At 47.3% G+C, this 19,587-nt stretch overlaps 1 long non-coding RNA gene across 5 annotated transcripts; it reads left to right on the forward strand.

Annotated features, from left to right (window-relative positions):
- The first annotated feature begins 1,884 nt into the window (after nt 1-1,884).
- Nucleotides 1,885-19,042, forward strand: Gm31473. 5 transcript variants are annotated; one of them, XR_866532.1, is made up of 4 exons: nt 1,885-2,058; nt 2,828-2,907; nt 16,025-16,212; nt 16,795-19,042. It is a non-coding gene; the product is annotated as a predicted gene, 31473 (long non-coding RNA). The 5 variants fall into 5 exon arrangements; XR_866531.2 differs by having other exon boundaries at nt 16,718-17,259; XR_866534.2 differs by lacking the exon at nt 1,885-2,058 and adding an exon at nt 2,215-2,282 and having other exon boundaries at nt 16,718-17,259.
- The last annotated feature ends 545 nt before the right edge of the window (nt 19,043-19,587 follow it).

The raw sequence follows: 19,587 nt of genomic DNA on the forward strand, positions 1-19,587 counted from the left end.
ACACGCCTAGGCCCCTTGGACTCATTACTTAAGGAGCCTGCTGCTTCGACAACTTAATCTCTTAAAAGGGCTGATAAACAATCTCTCAGCACCCAGACAAGGGAAAGTGCCTCAGAACGGTACTCCTTAGAGGGCTGGGTCCACTGTTTCCTGCTCAGAGTTATGCATGGGATTAAGTGTGTCCTCCTTGCTTGAGTATTTAGCTCAGGACCTTTAAGAAGTAAAGATATCATCATCACAGCTCAGTCGTATCCATTGCTGAAAATCATCACCTGAGACCAAAGCTGTTTGCTAGCCAAGAGTCAGTGAGCAGGCAGGCGGCTTTGCTATACTCCCAGCTCATGGCCTAGATGGCAGAGTTCTGGACCCTCTAGTCTATCACATGACCATTGGCGCCAAGGCTTCCTCCAGAGTTTGCACCTGAGAAACTAGCATGGGGCCTAGTGTTCTAGAGCCTACTGATGAGCAATGCCACCCTGAAGAGTTAGGCTGAACCTGAAAGACATCAGTTCTATCCACAATGGTAGATAGAACTAAGTGAGGTCATGGGTCAGTTGAGGGTTATTAAAACAGGAGAGTCACTGACCCTTCTCTCAGGAAAAGGGCCGTGGCTCTGCCCCGGTGGGTGGACAAGACTGTCTCTCATGGGCGAGTCTGTGGCAGCAGGTGTCTGGAGTCCTGGCTCCTGAGCCAGAGTGCCTGTGGGCTCCCAGGAGGAGCAGAAGTGTCCCTCTGCCTGAGGTTGGCTGGAAATTGTGCCAGTGTGCCCCCCACCCCCAGGTCTCTCTGTAATTAGAGACATAGGTACCATTTAAGTGATTGGGGAAGATTATATAGTTTAGGATAAGTAGGATTAAAGTGCTCTGTGTCTCCTTATTCTTATCCAGGTGAACACCCCAGGAAAACATTGAAAGTAATCCTGGGGAGGTTTTTTAGTTCCGGTACCTCCTGTGGAGTCTGAGAAGCAAGGTCTCCCAAGAGAAATCCTGGTGGCAAAGGTGGGTGGGGGTTGGGAAGGGCTAAGAAGGAAAAGCAGGCAAGCAGAGCCTGGAACAAGGGATAAGCAGAACTTCCTGGAATAAATGGAATGGCAGAGTCCAGCCAAGATAAGGATGCCTGGCCACTTCTGCTCACATAAGTGTTACCTGCTACTAGCATCCCCGAGTCTAGGTACTTGAGATTAGTTGGGATGGGTTCTTAAAAGACATCGCAAAGAGCTATGAAGAAATAAAACAGTTTGATATAACTGTGTGGGTGAGGAAGGCCTCTTTGAGCAGGGTAAACTCAGAGCCAAATCATGAATTTAGATCATCTGGAGGTAAAATGGAGGGAAGAGTATTTCAGGCAATGGGAGAACAGGGTGTGGCAGAGAAAGAAAGGCTTGGTGGGATGGGGTAGTGGGGTGTGCTACAGTTGTAAGGAATGTGGAGCCCTGATGTGGACACGAGCTTGCTCTCATTACGCAGAGGCAGAGGCTCTAGTCTACAAAAACACTGGTAAGGAACTTGTATCAGAACCTTCTCCTCTCCCTTTCCCCAGTCCAGGGAGGAGGTGGTCAGAAACACATCCCTTTTATCCTGAGTGGACCCCGGGGGCCTTGTGAGTGCTAGGTGAACTTGTTCTCACCGAGCTCAGCTCCTCCTGCAAAGGGGCCTGGTGACACACATGACTGCTGCTCTGTAGCAGTGGCAGCTTCAGCTGTGAAGCAAAAAGCCTCCCGCATAATGACATCTCCACACAGTTAGTGTCAGTGACGCACAGGAAGAAAAGGGCAAAGATAAGCCTCCTGTCTGTCCTGGGCCTGAAGGTCAGGTGGAGAGTCAGGCGCTTGCTGGCGTGCAATGCATTGTGGGATGTGTGTGTGTGTGTGTGTGTGTGTGTGTGTGTGTGTGTGTGGTCATACAGACAATCTGGTGTGTCACCACTCTTCTCTAAGCCACGTGTAAGATGGGGCATGAGGTAGTGACCCTTCCTAGGGTCCCTTCTTTAACAAATATCTTCCAAATGAGGAGTTGGGAACCCAGAGTGCTAGACCAAGTCTGGCACTCGGATGACCAGGTACTCAGGCTTTTTAGACTCCTACCAGGAGCTACCTGGAGGGTGGCAGGTGGGTGTTTCTTGTGGCTGGCAGGCCCCGGGTGGTGGTGGGAAGGTCACCCAAAGTAAACCTGCCTTGTTTGCCTGCCTCGTAAAGGAAAAAACGTTTTGGCACACTTGAGCAGGAACTTGTGGGGAATGAAAACACATTCATCCTGGAGATCAGACTGACTTCCGGGGTGCAGGTGGGGGCCCTTTGTTCTCTGTGCTTCTCTAGAATGGGTTGCAGGGCTGTTTTTCCTCTGTCTCCCTTTTGGGGCTTAACTTGAATCTTTGGAGTGGCATCCTGCCAGGAAAGGAGGGTGGTTTCTAACTCTGGCTGTCACACATCTTAGTGTCCCCTTCTCCACACCCTTGGCCTGTGTCCGCCCTCTCTCCACCCTGACATTTACTGAGGTCTTGCATTGTGCCTCGCACTAAGTTTTTTAGCTGTGTTATTTGGTTCAATTCTTTTTTTTTTTTTTTTTTGTTTTTTTGTTTTTTTTTTGTTTTTTCGAGACAGGGTTTCTCTGTGTAGCCTTGGCTGTCCTGTAACTCACTCTGTAGACCAGGCTGGCCTCGAACTCAGAAATCCACCTGCCTCTGCCTCCCAAGTGCTGGGATTAAAGGCATTCGCCACCACCATTTGGTTCAATTCTTGAGACAACGTTGCACTACAAGTTCTGGGCTTTTCTGACTCTGTTTCTTTTCTGACCTCTGTTTCTTTTCTGACCTGCTTCTTTGCACACAGGTCAACACCACTGAAGTCACGTGTGTAACTGATGATGTCACAGTTCAGTGGACAGTGGATGCCCCGGCTATGTGTTAAAGGTAATGGTGTTTCATATCACAGGTGCCATCTTAGATTCAGGGAAATGATATTGTCACTATGTCCAGTCTATAGATGAAGAAATCTTTCTTTTATAGGTAACTGGGGCCTAGGACCATGGCTGGCTTGCCCTAGCCTCAGGAGGCAGAGCTAGGACTGTTAACCTGTGACCCTTTCCGCTCATCCCAGAAGAACTGAATTTGCTCACTGGGGAAAGGGCTAAGTTTAGAGAAGAGCCTTCTAGCGTCTTGGGCAGCCAGTGAGTCACAGGTGCTCTTCCTTTGAATGGCTTTAAAGACAGATCTTTTCTCCTCTTTAAATTCTCTGAAGACTGAAGTTCTTTGAGAACTAAGAAAACATTTGCCTCCGGTCCAGTGCCCTTTCCTGGTAACCGGTTTCACTTTTTTTCCCCTGGATTTCGCTCTACTGTCCTGGACTGGAGGCAAGTCCGCCTCCTTGGCCCTCTGTCTGCTGGGGAACAGCTCCACCCGCTTCCTCTTTGGTCTCCAGCTTTAAATTCACAGCCCTCTGCACCTCCGGGAGTCACCTGCACACAGCCCCTCTCCTTCTAGATGCTTGCCTAGCCCACACCACTCAGCTCCATCTCTCAAGGACATCCACTCCAGCCTCCTGGTTCTTCCCGCCGCTTTAGTCTCTTTAAGTCTAAATTGTGGAGAGAAAAATCAACAGAGCCAGTTATTTCCTCCTGTCCCATAAGGGACACTCCCCTGAAATCCTGCCCCACCTAGGGCTGGCAGAGCAATAACTGTGGGGCTGAGAGGAAAGGCAAGAGTAAAGAAAGCTGGAGGCTTGCTTCTGCTGTGAGTGCTAGCGCTGACCAGGCCTAAGTTTCCCAACCTCTGGTGAGACTGAAGTGGCTTATTATGGAGAAACTTCGAGACACTCTCAGGCTTTCAGGTCAAAGACTTTGCTAAAATCTTAGCCTGTTCAGAGTCAGCACAACAGGGACAGTGGGCAGGGGAGGTGAAGCTGGCCAGCTCTTGCCATAGTCTCCCTGCAAAATGCCTGTATAATACTGGACAATCCTGGTTCCTCCCCTTGACTGAGACAATGCTAACTTTGCCTCCCTCTCTTCAGAGTACAGATATGACCCTGTGTCTAAGGAGTCCTATGTGCTGTGATTATCTGGAAGCTAGCATGCAGCCCGTGGTGCACACATGGGTGAAGAATAGCCGTGGTCAGAAAGGTGTGGCCCTAGGCTAAATGAGGGGCTTATACTGATTGTGTGCTACCAACATGTGTGGACACATGTCTCTGTGTGTGTGTGTATATGTGTGTGTGTGTGTATGTATGTATGTATGTGTGTCTGTGTATATGCCTGTGTGTGTGTGTATGTATGTGTGTCTGTGTGTCTGTGTATATGTCTGTGTGTGTGTATGTATGTGTGTCTGTGTGTGTGTCTCTGTGTGTGTATGTATGTATGTGTGTCTGTGCATGTTTGTGTGTGTGTGTGTGTGTGTCTGTATGTGTATGTGTGCGCGCATGAGAGCACATGAACACTCATGCGTTTGCACATGCCTATGAAGGAGAAAGCACCAGCTCTCACCTCTGTACGCATGCTACTGCCAGCGTGTGCAGCTGCAGATCTGGTTTCCATCTTCTCCCAGCATGCAGCGGGGCTGGGGAGACTGAGTGGAATATTAATTGTGCTTTTGCACGTGGCTGGGTTCCATGAGTGTGGTGGTCGGAGGGAGCAGCCTGGAGCTATGTAGGGTATAAGGGGAAGCCACAGCTCAAGCTCCTGGGATTGATGTCTGTTCTGAGGTGGAGACTAAGCCCAGGTGGCTGGTAGGTGGGTGGGGGCTTCTTGGGACCTAAGATCAGGGGACATCGAAGTTTACAAAGATTCCCACATTGAATCACAGGTGATAACATGGAACCAAACCAGAGGAGACAGTCTGGCTGCACAACGAGTAATGGAATCCTTATTTGCCTGTGAGATCTCACAGAAATCCTTTAAGAGCTGTGGTTCTCAACCTGCGGGTCATGACCCATTTGGGGGCCCGAATGGCCCTTTCACAGAGGTCCCTAAGGCCATCGGAAACACTGACATTTACATTATGATGCACAGTAACGAAATTACAGTTATGAAGTAGTAACCCAAGTAATTTCATGATGGGGTGGGTCACCACAACATAAAGAACTCTATCAAAGAATCACTGTGTGAGGAAGGCTGAGAGCCACTGCTCTAGGGAGAAGATAGCATCAGCAGAAGGAAAGAGGGAGGAAGGGAGAAATAAGTAGGCACATATTAGCACTAACTGTATGCTAGCTACTCTGATGGTCACTGTCAAGCACTTTAACTCATAAACTCCCAAAGAACAGAGAAGATGGCTTGTACTCTGAGGGTGCCCCCTCCACTTCTGTAACATCCATCCCACCTTGTAACTTATCTGAACTTAAGAAGGCCCAGGCAAGTTTTTTCTCCTTCTGCTGCTGAGCCTATGTTAAATCAAGTGGATTTTGAAGCCCCAGCGTCTCCCTCCTTTTTGACTTGGCTGTGTGGATGCTCAGAGCTGAATTTGTTGAGGTTCACCTTGTGTGATGGAATCTCATGCAAGTGCATGCCACTCGCTGTGCTCTGCCTTGGTCTGATACTCTTATCTCCTCTTTTCCATATTATTTTCTACTAAAAACCATCCAAGGCTAAAAAGAGTATGTATGCTCTTGCAAAGGACCCACAGAGGGCAGCTCAAATTTGCCTGTTCCAGGTGCTCCAATGGCATCTTCCGGCCTCCTGGGGCACCTGCACATATAGGTATACATACGACCCCACATATGAATAATCAAAAATAATAAAAATAGATCTTTTAAACAACAACATGCTTCATCAGTGCCATCGTGAGCAGCACTTCTCCAAGGCAGCAGTGAGGCTGAGAGGCACAAATGTTTTTACTTCATAAAGAAAGTGAGACTCCGGGAGGTTATATCTGTCCAAGGCCACCCAGATGTTAAACAACAGAGTTGGAAATTTGATTTTAATGTCATTTTTCAACTGCATTATTGGCCTTTGGGACTGGACCAAGCACAGATAATCAGGGGTCTTCCTGGCCTGCTGGGGGCGGGGAGGGGGCAAGACCTTGGCAGACGTAGTCTTTACCTCTCCCCAGTGTTTGCTAGGTGGAAACACTGGATAAGCGGGTCCAGGTGGAGGTTTCTCTGATACCGTGTGCATCAGATCCCAGGGGTCTTGGGCATACTCCCTTTTAGGGATTAGCCCTAACCTCAGTGGCTGAGTAGAGCAAACAGAGACCCAGCCGTCTTGGCCGTGGCAATCACCATAAAGGGAAATATACACTGCAAAGTCAGGTATGAGCTGAGCACCCAAGAGGATTAGTAGTTCAAGGACTGCCTTGGCTATGTAGTGAGTTTGAGGTCAGGCTGGGCTACATGGGACCCTGTCTACGAAATCCTGAACCAACTACCACCACCACCACCACCAGCAGCAGCAGCAGCATCTCAAGAGCACATGTACTTTCCAGATGTTTATGAAAACTCAGAACTGAGGGCACCAATTCCTTAGGGAACGTGGATGGAATGGATGCATTTGTCTGTGGCTGTGTGGCAAGAAAGCAACATGTGTTCAAAGATCAAGGTAGGGTGCCCATGTGTGCATTCTGAAACTCAATCTTGAGCCATCCTGTTAGGCCCACCCACCTGGAGCCTCTTTCTGGCTGGCCCACCCATCTGGAACCTCTATTTGGCTGGAAGAGGACCAGGGCTCCCCAGGGAGGCCTTCCATGTGCTTATGAAATGGAATGTACCCCCACCCCATTTCTCTCTCTTTATCTGTCTGTCTGTCTGTTTGTTCTGTTTGTCTACTTAAAATATATAGCTGTGAGCCAGGCATACTGGCTTTAATTCCAGCATTCAGAGGCTGAGGTAGGCCTGTGAACTCTACATAGTGAGTTCCAGGATAGTCAGAGCTACATAGAGAGACCTTGTCTCAAAAACAAACAAACAAAAATGAACAAGCAAACAAAAAATCCAATATAGATAGATATAGATGCAGGTGTAGATATCTATGTAGCTGAAGTCACCTCAATGCACACATGGGACTTTGAGAATGGCCCCAAGTCATCAGTCTCCTGCCTCAGCTTCTTAAGTCCCAGGATCATATGCACATACCACCAGGCCCAGCCAATTTCTCACAGGGACTGGCTCCTTGTAGGCGGCCCCCAGTCTGAGGATCCAAGAGAAGACAATGAGAGAATGCTTCCAGAGCAGATGCGAGGGGCAGTTATCTGAAGGAGCTTAGGGCACCACTGAGAATGTCAATCTCTGATCATCCTGGGGACAATGGGGAGACTCAGTATCAGTGAGCAATGACTTCTGGGGGCCTGTCCTGGTGAGCTTCAGGTCTTCAGTACACAATGCAATCAGACATCAACAAGCATGGTGTGGTGTTTTTATTTTTTGTTGTAAGAAGAATTTTCATAAACCTCCCTTTACCGTGGCCCTGCTTCCTTCTGGTGGGTGCTTTCCCAATGTACAGTGCATGCCTCAATCTCCTCCATCGCTAAGGAGCTCCTGTAATCAGTAAGACAAACATCAGCAATCCAACACCAGGGGGCAAGGAACGCAAACATGGAGTTGGGTGTTCTGGGGTCTGGTTAACCTATGCAAGCTAATACTGAGATTATTCACTGTTGTCTTGAGGCTCAGAGAGATACATCATCCTGTCTGGATCACAGCATCTTTAGTCTGATTTCCTAGTCTGTGCTCTTGAGTTTGCCATTTACTGGAATCTAGGGTCTCCAGGAAACTTAACCGAACAAGGGAGGGAAAAACCACACACAGGCAACCCCGTGAGGGAGAACAGACAGAACTCTGGGCTGTTTGGGGTGTTTTATTTTTGTTCTATTGTCTTTTAAATGTTGGTTTGGTTTGGTTTTTGTTTTATTTTGAAACAGGCTCTCATTATGTACTTCATGCTGGCCTGGAACTCACTACATAGACCAGGCTGGCCTCAAACTCAGAGATCTGCCTGCCTTTGCCTCCTAAGTGCCAGGATTAAAGGTGTGCACCTCCATGCCTGGCTGTCCTTTACATTTTGTTGAGGAGATAAACAAGTTGAGATACCTCAGATGTAGAAAGGGAATTTAATGAAACATGTCTGCATCCCACATCTTACGGCCGTCTGCAAAGATCTCAGCCGCCCACTAAGATATAATCAGTTTTACGACTTTCTAGGTCTCGTTCTTTGCTGTTCATGTGATCGTGTAGACGAAGTGGGACTCCCCCTGTGTCCCCAGTGTGTTAAGCACATTGCAGTTTTGCTGGTTTTCCTTAATCTGTCCTGGAGATTTTCCTGCATTAGCACACAGAGAACTTCCTCATTCCTCTCCCCAGTGCTGCCCGGCCACCCATTGTGTGACTGTGCCATAGTGTACTAACCTGGTCCTGGAAAATGGACATTTGGATAGTTTCCAGTTTTTCACTTTAAGAGACAATGCTGCAGTGATAGACTTGTCTGAGTCCTGCTTGTTTATAGGATGGGTTTCCGGAAGCCAAACGGCAGACTCAAAGAGAACCTGCATAGGGGTTGAAAGGTGTTCCTGGATAGCAAGTACCCTGGCCCACAGTTCACACCCCACAGGCAATGGATGGAGTTGCTGGTCTATCTAGTCTCTCAAACAGAAAGGCATCAGAACTTTATATTTTTCCAGATTAGGAAGTATCTTCTACTGTTTTTTGTTTGTTTGTTTGTTTGTTTGTTTGGTTTTGTTATTTGGTTTTTATTTTGTTTTTGAAACAGGTTTTCATTCTGTAGAACAGACTGGCCTTGAACTCACAGAGACCCACCTGCCTTTGCCTCCTAAGTGCGGGGATTAAAAGGCATTTTCCACCACACCTAGCTTCAGTGTGTGTGTGTGTGTTTTTAAAGATTTATTTATTTATTTTATGTATATGAGTACACTGTACAGATGGTTGTGAGCCACCATGTGGTTGCTGGGAATTGAACTCAGGACCTCTGCTCACTCCAGTCCAACTTGCTCTAGCCCAAAGATTTATTTATTGTTATATGTACTGTAGATGTCTTCAGACACACCAGAAGAGGGTGTCAAATGTCATTACGGATGGTTGTGAGCCACCATGTGGTTGCTGGGAATTGAACTTAGGATGTTCAGAAGAGCAGTCAGTGCTCTTAACCACTGAGCCATCTATCTCTCCAGCCCTTCAAATGGGGTTTTAAAAAAATGTTTTATTTGGGAGTTAAAGACATGGACCAGTGCTTAAACATACTGGCTGCTTTACCAGAAGACCCAGGTTCAAGTCCCAGCACCCACATGGTCTCTTTAGGACCACGCAAGAAAACACCTAGACACATAAGAAATGAACTAATGACTTAAATATTTTAGAATTTCATTTGCTATTATTATTATTGGTGGTGATGGTGGCGTTGGTGTGTGTGTGTGTATGTGTGTGAGTGTCTGTGTGTGTGGGTGTGAATGTGTGTGTGTGTGAATGTGTATGTGTGTGTGTGTGAACATGGGTGCCAAGTGCCATGACATACGTGGAGGTCAGAGGACAGCTGTCTGGAGTTAGTTCTCTCCCTCCATTGTAAGATCTGAGGGCTAAAGCCAGGCTCTCAGGTCTGCATGGCAAAGTGCTTTTATTCACTGAGCCATCTCACTAACCTGACCAGCATACTTTAAACTTACATTTCTCTTCAGTAGAACTGAGCATTCTTTTAGATGCCTTAGAAGAATTTGTTCCCTGGTTTGTAGACTCTACACACACACACACACACACACACACACACACACACACGGTGCTTTGGCCTTGTCTTATGTGATTTCTAGAAGCTGTTGGGCAGATTTTGATGTGTTTTTCAAGGTCCTGGTGCCACACTCTGAATACATTCTTGGAAAGGTTGTAGAGTATATTCTTTTATTGAGGCCTGACTTTATTTAATGGACACTTTTTTTTTTTAAAGGCAGAGTCTCATGTAGCCTATGTTGGCCTCAAATTCCCTATGTAGCCAAGTATGACCTCTGGTACAGATCCTGAATGCTTAAATTACATGCGTGTGCCACTTGATTCATGTGATACTGAGATAAAACCTTGGGCTTTGTGTATGATAGGTAAACCCTCTGCCCACTGAGTGACAGCCCCAGGTTCAATGAGCATAAATTGAGCACCTTTTGTGTACCGGCGTAATACCGATGCACCCAAGAGTATCGATGAGGAGACACCATAGTTGTTCACGTTCCAGTGGATACCAGACAGGTTGTAGTCTACGGGGAGATGAAGTATAGTGATGGGAGCAAGTCCCTCGGGGACATGACAGGGAAGCGGGACTTCACCTTTTTGTCAGTAAGGTTCTATCTGTCTCAGGGCAGGCTTCTCTCACCTCCTCTCTCCCTGGGATTTCAGCATCCTACCCAGGTTGCAGTGAACTCTGCCCCAGGAAGGTGACTCCTGCAGGCTATATTTACCACATCCTATCCTCCATGGGGGCATCCTGCACTCGTGGCTTCCATGCAGCTCTCCTCCTTGCATGCAATGGTCCTCACCATCTGACTGGTCCTCTCCTGCACTGGATCATTTGCCAGTGGCCTCTGGCATGCGCCTTCTTTCTTGGAATTGGACTCTTCTTGCTGGAGAGATTTACCTTCAGCTCAGTGAAGGCTTGCAAGATTGATGGGGAGATGTTTGGGAAGTCCCCACGGAAGTGTAGGGACATCAAGGGTTGCACAGACTACGCCTAAGGATGGATGGTATGCCAAGCTGAAATCTCAGCACTAAGGCCCAACCAGGGAAGGGTTAAGCTTGCCAGAGTTTTGTATATGAATTGGCACCAGGAAAAAAAAAAGTGCAGACTAGCAATTGAGCCCTGTCTCATCCTGGTTCAAATGACATTGTCTGAGCTTCCTCAGCCTGGCCTCCTGCGCTAATTACAGACCTTCCCTGAGGAGGAAGGCTGGGGCCAAGAGTTCCTCATTACAGGCTCCCGAGCTGGAGGGCACAAACCCCAATGACCAAACGCAATGACGAAATAAGATCTCTGCAAGAGTGACCCAGAGTTTGGCCACTGAGCCTCCTGGCTGCTGCCTGACTGGGAAAGGATAAAGGAGTAACTATGGCCTGGGAGAAAAGGCAGACATAGAATAATGTGAGTCCAGGTCCACTCAAGTCACCTCTCCTTGGTTCCCCTTTCTTGGGTCCAAAATCTGGATACCTCACTCTTGCTCTTCAAGACGGGTACAGCCAGGGCTGTCAGAGCCTCCCCTCTGTGGCCACTTGTGGGCTGCCTCTCCCTGTGGCCTGTGGAGACCAAGTCTTTTTTAATCTTTCATTTATCTAGAGGCCTCGCCCCTCTGAGAGTAGCTTTGATGTGGGGCCTGCTCTAGGGGGTAATCACTGGGTTTCTGAAGCCTTGTCTGGGTTCTACCCACGGCCCCTTGCCCAGACCTGGACTGGAGGTCTCCTGACCATTAGATACAGATCCTGAGAGTGACCTTGTCAGCAAGGACAAAAGCTTGCTGCCCAGCTCATGGAGAGATGGAGGGGTTGCTGCTTGAACCCCAAAGTAGAGTAAAGGGCCGGAGAGTAGAGGCTTGAGCATCATATGATGTCATTTATCCATTTTTCCGTCCATCCATCCATGCATCCATCCATCCATCCACTCATCTGCAGTGCTGAGAACTGAACTTGAGCCTTGTGTTTATTAGGCAAACACTCTAACACTACACTGTATCCCTGGCTGAGGCATTTGGTCTCAAACTTATCTTTTCATGAGACAATTAGCACAAACTAAAGGTGACAACAATAGCCACAGTGTCGGCAACTTGCTTGCAGTGTCCTGTAGTGGCTAAGCTTTAAATACCAAGCCGAGCATCTTCTGTATTTATTTAATCTTTAAATTATTAGTTATTATTATTGTAGGTATTGTTATGCATGTGTGTGTGTTAGTGAGTGAGTGTGTGTGTGTGTGTGTGTGTGTTTGTGTATGTGTGTGCATGTGTGTGTTTGAGACAGAGTTTTTCTGTGTAGCCCAGGCTGGCCCCAAACTCAGATCCTTCTGCCTTAGCCTCTTAAGCAACTGAGGTTACAGGTAGGCACCACAATGCCCAGTTTAACTTCCTTTTAAAAAATGTCATTGAATCTTTAAAGATGCATGGCTGTAGGTACCATTTTAAACATATTTATCTTTTATATGTGTGAGTGTTTTGATCACATGTATTGTCTGTGCACCTCATGAGTGCCTGGTGCCTAAGATCAGAAGAGAGCATCCAGTCTACTGGAATTGGAATCATGAATGGTTGTAAGCAGTCATGTGGGTGCTGAGAACTGAACCAAGGTCCTCCGCAAGGGCGAACAATGCACTTAACCACTAGAAAGACATCTTCTAGCCCTTGTAGGTATTATTTTTCATTTATTTATTTATTTATTTTTCATTTATTTATTTATTTATTCACTTTACATCTTTACTGCCGCCCACTCCCTCCATGTAGGTATTATTTTAAAAATAGTTTTTAAATATTTTAAAACTATTTTTAAAAAAGGCATTATTTTAAAAAGAATGACACATTCATTCATGTCCCAAGAAGACACTGAGTTTCTCTTACGTGGTAAGTGCTCTTCTCTGCCTTGTGAATATATAGCAACAAACAAACAAACAAACAGCCGTGTTTCTACTGTCATGTTCTAGTATGAGGGACTCACCATGAACAGATGTCAGATGTACATAATATATCATGTCATAACTCCTAACAGCCTCCCTAGAACTGTTATGACCGCATCACATCCAGAAGGCCAGCTCTCAATACCACCTTGAAGATTCAGTATATGATTCTTTGCAGAGAGGTGGTATGTATGTATGTATGTATGTATGTATGTATGTATGTATGTGTATATGTATATTTCTGACATAAACCATGAATATATGTTTCTCTATGTAGACCAGACTGGCCTCTAACTCAGAGAGTCACCTGCCTCTGCCTCCCAGCCTGTCATATTATATAGACAAAGGGCAAGTTGGGGGTGGGGGGCCACTGGTAACCCCAGTGGCAGGATATTGCTCAGGAAAAGGAAGAGAAGGGTAAAGGCAGGATGGAGGACTTTGCTTTCATCCAGGCACCTCTAGAAGACCCATACATGGAGGTCAAGGATGGAGACGAGCAGAGAGAAGTAGGCCGAGTAAGGGAGCAAGGGCTGGGTTGGATGCGGCTCTGCTACAGAGCTGGGGTTGACTCTGGGCCTATAGGAGCTTTTGGAAGGTCTGAGTGGGAGCCTGGCTTGATGAAGATGATGTATGAGCTCTCGAACTCTGTAGAAGAGGCAAAGCTTAGAGCAGATAGTTCAGACCCACTGCTCATCTGTGGGAAGCCAGATGTGAACAAAGAAACTGCTATTGACATTAGGTTAGGGGCAGGAAACAGTGTTCAGCGCATCTGTGGGACCTGGTGAGGTTCAGGTGAGGCCTAGTCTGAGGGTCATGTGGCGTGCTGTGTCAGGCAGGGGTGGTTCTGACTTCACGGCCCTAGTCTATGCAATAGCTCTTGGCCTGATGGCTTGGAGGCTCAGACGTTTCCTGTGCTCATCTGTCCTAACCTGTGGGGCAAGGTATGGTTACATCATCTGTCTTGTGTGTGTTCTGTTTTGACAACACAGATAGCACAGCCTGGGAATTGACCTCAGGAGACTGAGGAGAGGATTGGAGATACAGAACTAGTTTCTTAGGGCTGCTGTAACCAAATACTAGGGATTGGGTGGCTTCTAAACACAGAAGTTTATTAAGATAAGAACCCAATCCGTTCAAAGGGGTGGCTTTCTGTCTCAGGGATGATTGACTTCTTATTGAGCCTGTAAGGGGGAGGGGGTTCCCCTCAGATCTCAAAAGTCCCTCAAACTCACAAGACAGAACGGGGACAGACCCCACTCCTAACAGCTTCCCTAGAACTGTTATGACCTCATCACATCCAGAAGGCCAGCTCTCAATACCACCTTGAAGATTCAGTATATGATTCTTTGCAGAGGGGTGGTATGCTTTTTGAGACAGGGTCTTATCAACTGAGGCTGGCCTAGAACTTGCTATGTAGCAGAAGATGGGCTTTCGAGCCTCCTGCCTCTGCCTCTCAGGTTATGGGAGTATGGATTTTCGCACCATGACTGGTTACCATGTGAATTTTAATGGAGGTAGGATGGAATCCAGACTTTGGTCTCTTTCCACTCATGTTCTGTTAGAAGCTCTGGAATCCCTGAGGCTCTTTCTACAGCTTGTGGTGAAAGGTATGGGAGTCCATGTGCCTGCCATCCTGGACTCCTGAGGGTTGTAACTCCTTTATGCCCCAGAGCACATATCTAGCCTTCAGGGGTAAATTACTCACCTGTAAATGGGGCTTTGTCTTTTTTTTTTTTTTTTTTTTTTTTTTTTGGTCACAGCCAACTCTGAATGGAATGGTAGCCTGGCATGTCCCAGGGCAGCAAAGATTAGTTAGACTTAACACTCGTCTTAAGATCTGAGAAGGGGGCTGGAGAGATGGCTCAGTGGTTAAGAGCACCAACTGCTCTTCCGAAGGTCCTGAGTTCAAATCCCAGCAACCACATGGTGGCTCACAACCATCCGTAATGAGATCTGACGCCCTCTTCTGGTGCATCTGAAGACAGCTACAGTGTACTTAGATATAATAATAAATAAATCTTTAAAAAAAAAAAAAAAAAAGATCTGAGAAGGGAGCTGGCAGTGACGGCTTAGCCAGAAAAGCATTTCTTTTGCAACACAAAGTCCAAACTTGATTCTCAAAATCCATGTACAATCGCCAGGTGTGGTAATGCACAGCTGTATTCCCAGCTCTGGGAAGGCAGAGGCAGGAGGATTCCTGGGGCTCACTGGCCAGACAGTCTAGCCTAGTTGCCTGAGCCTCAAGCCAATGAGAGGCAGGAGGTAGATGGTACCTGCAGTTGTTCTCTGGCCTTCATATCTGTGCACACACATATGCATGTAAACACGCAAACACACACTTGTATGCACACACATATGCCCATATATACACACATGGATAAAGAAGAAAAAAGAAAAAAAAAACCTAACAAACTGAAAAGGGTTCTCAACGCAGGCTGCAGCTGTTTGGGCATTAAGAGGTCATTGTCATTGTCTTTATTTCTTTACTGACGGCCAAGGTAGTTCTGAGCAAGATGTGGTTTGGTCTACACTTCAGAGGAAGTTTCAAAAGGTTGAGGTAATTTTAAAAAATCACATTTAAATTTTATTTTATTCCTTTAGTTTATGTGTGTGGGTGCTGTCTGTGCGCTGTGTGCATGCTTACTGCCCACTGAGACCGGAAGGAGTCATATCCCGGAGACTGTCGTCACAGCAGTTGTGAGTCTCTGTGTGAGGGCTGGCGGTGGGCTAGGGATCTCTAACCAGGTCTTCTGAAAGAACAGCAAGTGCTCTACCCTGAACAGTTTCTCCAGCTACAGGGCGAGGTTCGTGATGCTGTCTTCAAGGATGAGCAGGTGTCCCTTCAACTGATAAAAACAGAAAGGGTAATCTCATCCAAAGGAAGTGCGCGCACGCACACGCACACACGGTGTACACACACCCCAAAACCAAACAGATACCACTCCACCCCCGAAGAGACAGCTGAAGTTTGCTCAGGTGGAGAGGGTGGGAGACTACACGACTGGAGTGAGCAGCCAATCCATAGGTCTCATGGAACCTTGCGGGGGTGGGGGGGGGGTGGGGTGGGGGCGGGCACTCTGAGCGAACTGTGCTGGCTAGTGATAGGTCAACTTGGAACAAACTCTAGTCGTCTGAGAGGAGGGAGCCCCGACTGAGAAAATGCCTCCGTAAGATCAGGATATAGGTAAGCCTTTAAGACTTCTTCCCAATTAGTGACTGGTGGCAGAGGTGCTAGCCCACTGTGGGCGGTGCCATCCCTTGCATCTATAAGAAGCAAGCTGACTGAGCAAGCCAGAGGAGCAGGCCAGGAAACAGCACTCACTCCTCCATGGCCTCTGCCTCCAGGTTCCTGCCATGTTTGAGCTCCTGTCCTGACTTCCTTCAGGGATGAACAGTGATGTGGAAGTGTAAACCAAATAATCCCTTTCCTCCCCAACTTGCTCTTTGGTCACGGTGTTTCATCACAGCAATAGAAACCCTAACCAGAACAGAAACATGGGCGCCATCCTGAACGAAGGCAAATGGGAAGAGTAACTAGTGATGACTTCAGGGGACAGCACCATACCGGACTTTGTCCTACCTTTGAGATGAGGTCCTACTCTATAGTCCTGGCTGGCCCAGAACATGTGAGGCTCCTCTTGATTCTGCCTCCAGGGTGAGTCACTGTGTCTAGAGGGGGATTTGGATTTTAGATAAACCTCTTTACTGAGACAGGGCTTTTAAAATCCTGCTCACCTCTCCCTTCTGGGAATGGGGCCCCAGGCACATAGCCAGTAAGTGGCAGAAAGAGCTTAAACCCAGCATCCTGTCTTCAACACTCATGGGTTTAATCACTGTGCTTGTCTTCTGTCAGTAAGTCAGAGGGTGGGGAGAGTCAGAGCTGGTGGGAGGCGAGCCCACCCCAACATCAGAGGGGAAGGGAGAGATAAAATCCTCCCATTCAGTCTCTGGGATCAACAGTGAACCCAGACAAATGAGCAGGTTTTCTGTCCCTTCTGCTACAGATCTAGGCTCCTGGGACCTGTTCCAAGTTAAGGAAAGGATTCTTGTGTCACTGGCACTGTGACAATGGCCCTTCCCAGGAGGTGATAGGCAAGGTGGATGTCATTGAAAGTGCCCATGGAAGCTGGAGTCCTCATTGCCTTATTCTTCCTCTGCAGGAGCTCTGAGAAAAGGGCCCATCCCGTGCAGTAAGGCCCTGGGAGAAACTTCCTTGTGGTCTCTCTTGTTTTACCAGGGTTCTGTCCCTCTCAGAGGAATCATTGGATTCAGCCTGAACGGAGAGGACACTCCAACGGTGTCACACATGGATGGGACAGCCCAGCCCTGGTTGGCCTGTGACAGTTTCCTTGGGGGCTGGAGGACTCACATCTGGGAAGGGCAGAGTCCCCAAGGGCAGAGCTGAGAAATGGACCTGTTTCCTGCCACCCAATTTCCACTCGGCAGTGTGATTTCTCTTTGTGTTTTCCATAGTCTACCATTTACACTGCTGCCACACCATCCACATTTTGGTAAACGTTTCTCGTGACCAGCTGACGTCAGGAGACCCCAGAACTGTGCGTAACACAACTGATTCATCTCCCCTGGCAGCGGACATCTTGACCTGCCTCCGGAGCTTTGCTTTGTCTTCCGTAGGTCAAGGCGTTGGTTCTCTCTCTCTCTTTTTTTTTAATAAATAAAGTGGAACCTGACTCACGACTCACGAGACGCTATGACTTGCTCAGTACCTTCAGGGTCTCCATGGCAACGGAGCCATCCGTGAGTACTTGAAAATGTCATCATCAACAGAGACCTGGCTTATCCCTTCTCACCTCACAGCAACAGCCTTGGGGTCTCCACAGCTTTCTGACCCTTGAGGTGGGTAAATGACCCAGGCCTGGGCTATCCCTCCCTCTCCCTACCTCACCCACCTTCCCAAAAAGCAGTAAGGTGAAACTGCCCATCTTTGTCCAACCTGCCGGACAAGGGAATGTTCATGGAAGGAGTGAGAGGTGGGAATCTCTTTCATGCTGGGTCAGGCACTAAGAGTGGGTATGAAGCTGACACTCTGGATCCTCTGAGTCTATGGTTGTCGTTTCTAAAGTTGAATGGTGAATAGACCATTCAGCGTTGCTCCTGAGGCCTAGGACCCAAATAACGTACAGAAGCTGACGGTGACAATGACAGCGGTGACTGACTTCACAAGCTGGAATGTAGCATTCTGTATGTCTTATTTTCAGGGCCTCACTGTGACTGCTTTACCTAGTGACAATTTGAATGAGTTAGTTTCAGTTCATTTAGTAATGGTGATATGTAATGTACATGGCTTGCCAGACACTCTATCAAGCACATTAATGTTTAATTTCAAGCAGAACATATATGATTACCCTTGTTTTACAGATAACAGACTGGGATTAATAGAGGTGAAGGAACTGCCCAAGGTCACTTATTGAGGGTGGAGCTGAGCTGCAGATTCAGATTGTGTGTGAGACTCACATACCTGTTGTTTTGTGGCTGCCTCAGGCTCAGTCGAGGGCCAAGTTAGAGCTCAATAGTTAGAGCTTCCAGGATCACCTCATGTAAATGTCCTCCAGGAGCCTGGACTGACATTTCTTCCCCAAAATGGTCCCTGGTGGCCCTCAGCAAGGTGACCTGAGCAGACTGAATGATTCTAGTGCACTAGCACCAACGGCTTCAGATTTAGAGGTGCGGCCCCCGGACTGTAGGCTAACAGGAAAGGGCTAACAATTGGGAACCTATAGTCAACTGAACTCCCAAGGGTGGGAACCATTTCTTCTTTGAGACACATTCAGAGCCTAGAAAGGATGTTGCCCAAGTTAGGGACTTGATGGCGTTTGTTGAACTCAAATGAAGAATGAATGGTCACCCAAGTCCTGCACACTCCACATCCCTCTGCTGCCTCAGTGTGGTGGCTTGTCTGCCAGGCCCTGCCCACTCCTGTAACTTGCCCTGCTATGGGCAAAGCAGGGCACTAGTTGCTAACGGAGTGTATTTTGACAGCAGGAAGGAACTCAGTCCCTAATCAGGTTTTCTGGATAATGGCTAGACCAATGTGCAGTGAGATTTTCTCATAATCTCAGCTCTCAAGAGATCGAGAAGGAGGACTGAGAGTTGAAAGCCAGCCTGAGCTATATAGTGAGAGCCTGCCAAAGTCTACAAAGGAATGAAGAAAGAGAGGAAGGCATGCAGGTGGGAGAAAGGAAAAGAGATACTTCTGGGTCAAGGTCTTGGGTGAGAGCTCACGGAGCAGCGTGGGCACAGCTTGGGGATCCCACAGTGCAGGGGGCAGCTTCGGATTTCTTTAGATTTCTTCTTCAGAGAAGCGAGGAGTGTTTGCCTCTAATAATAGCAGTAGTAACGGTGCTTTTTTTTTTTCTTTTTTGAGAGAAATTCTCACAGTGTGGCTAGCCTTGGCTGACTTTGCACTCACAGACACTCATCTGCTTCTGTCTTCTGAGATCTGAGATTAAAGTTATTAATTATCATTCTTGTGTGTATGTGTTCATGATATATGTATGTAGGTAGTTGTGCCTACAGCCCACACATAGAGGTCAGAGGAAAACTTTGTGAGTTGGTTGTCTCTTTTTACCTCTATGTGAGCTCCAGGGAGAGAACTCAGGGGCCAGTCTTGCCTGGCAGGCACTCTATGCATTAAGCCATCTTGCTGGACCCCAATTTCATTTTTAAATGTATTTAAAAGGTGAATAGAAGTGCTAAACACTGGGGCTGGAGAGATGGCTCAGTGGTTAAGAGCACTGACTGCTCTTCCAGAGGTTCTGAGTTCAAATTCCCAGCAACCATATGGTGGCTCACAACCATATGTAATAGGATCTGACGCCCTCTTCTGGTGTGTGAAATATATCTTTAAAAAAATTAAAAAGAAATGCTAAACACCAAAAATGTCAGCAGGTGGTTCTTCCTGAACATAAGGCTGTAGGGCTGTGTGTGCTCTTTTGTTTATCTCTATTTTCTAGTTTTCCAACAACAAATGTAGAGTGTATTACTTTTTTAAAAAAAAGTATTTATTTAT

This window comes from Mus musculus, chromosome 2, assembly GCF_000001635.26.
Source record: "Mus musculus strain C57BL/6J chromosome 2, GRCm38.p6 C57BL/6J".
Lineage (NCBI taxonomy): Eukaryota > Metazoa > Chordata > Mammalia > Rodentia > Muridae > Mus > Mus musculus.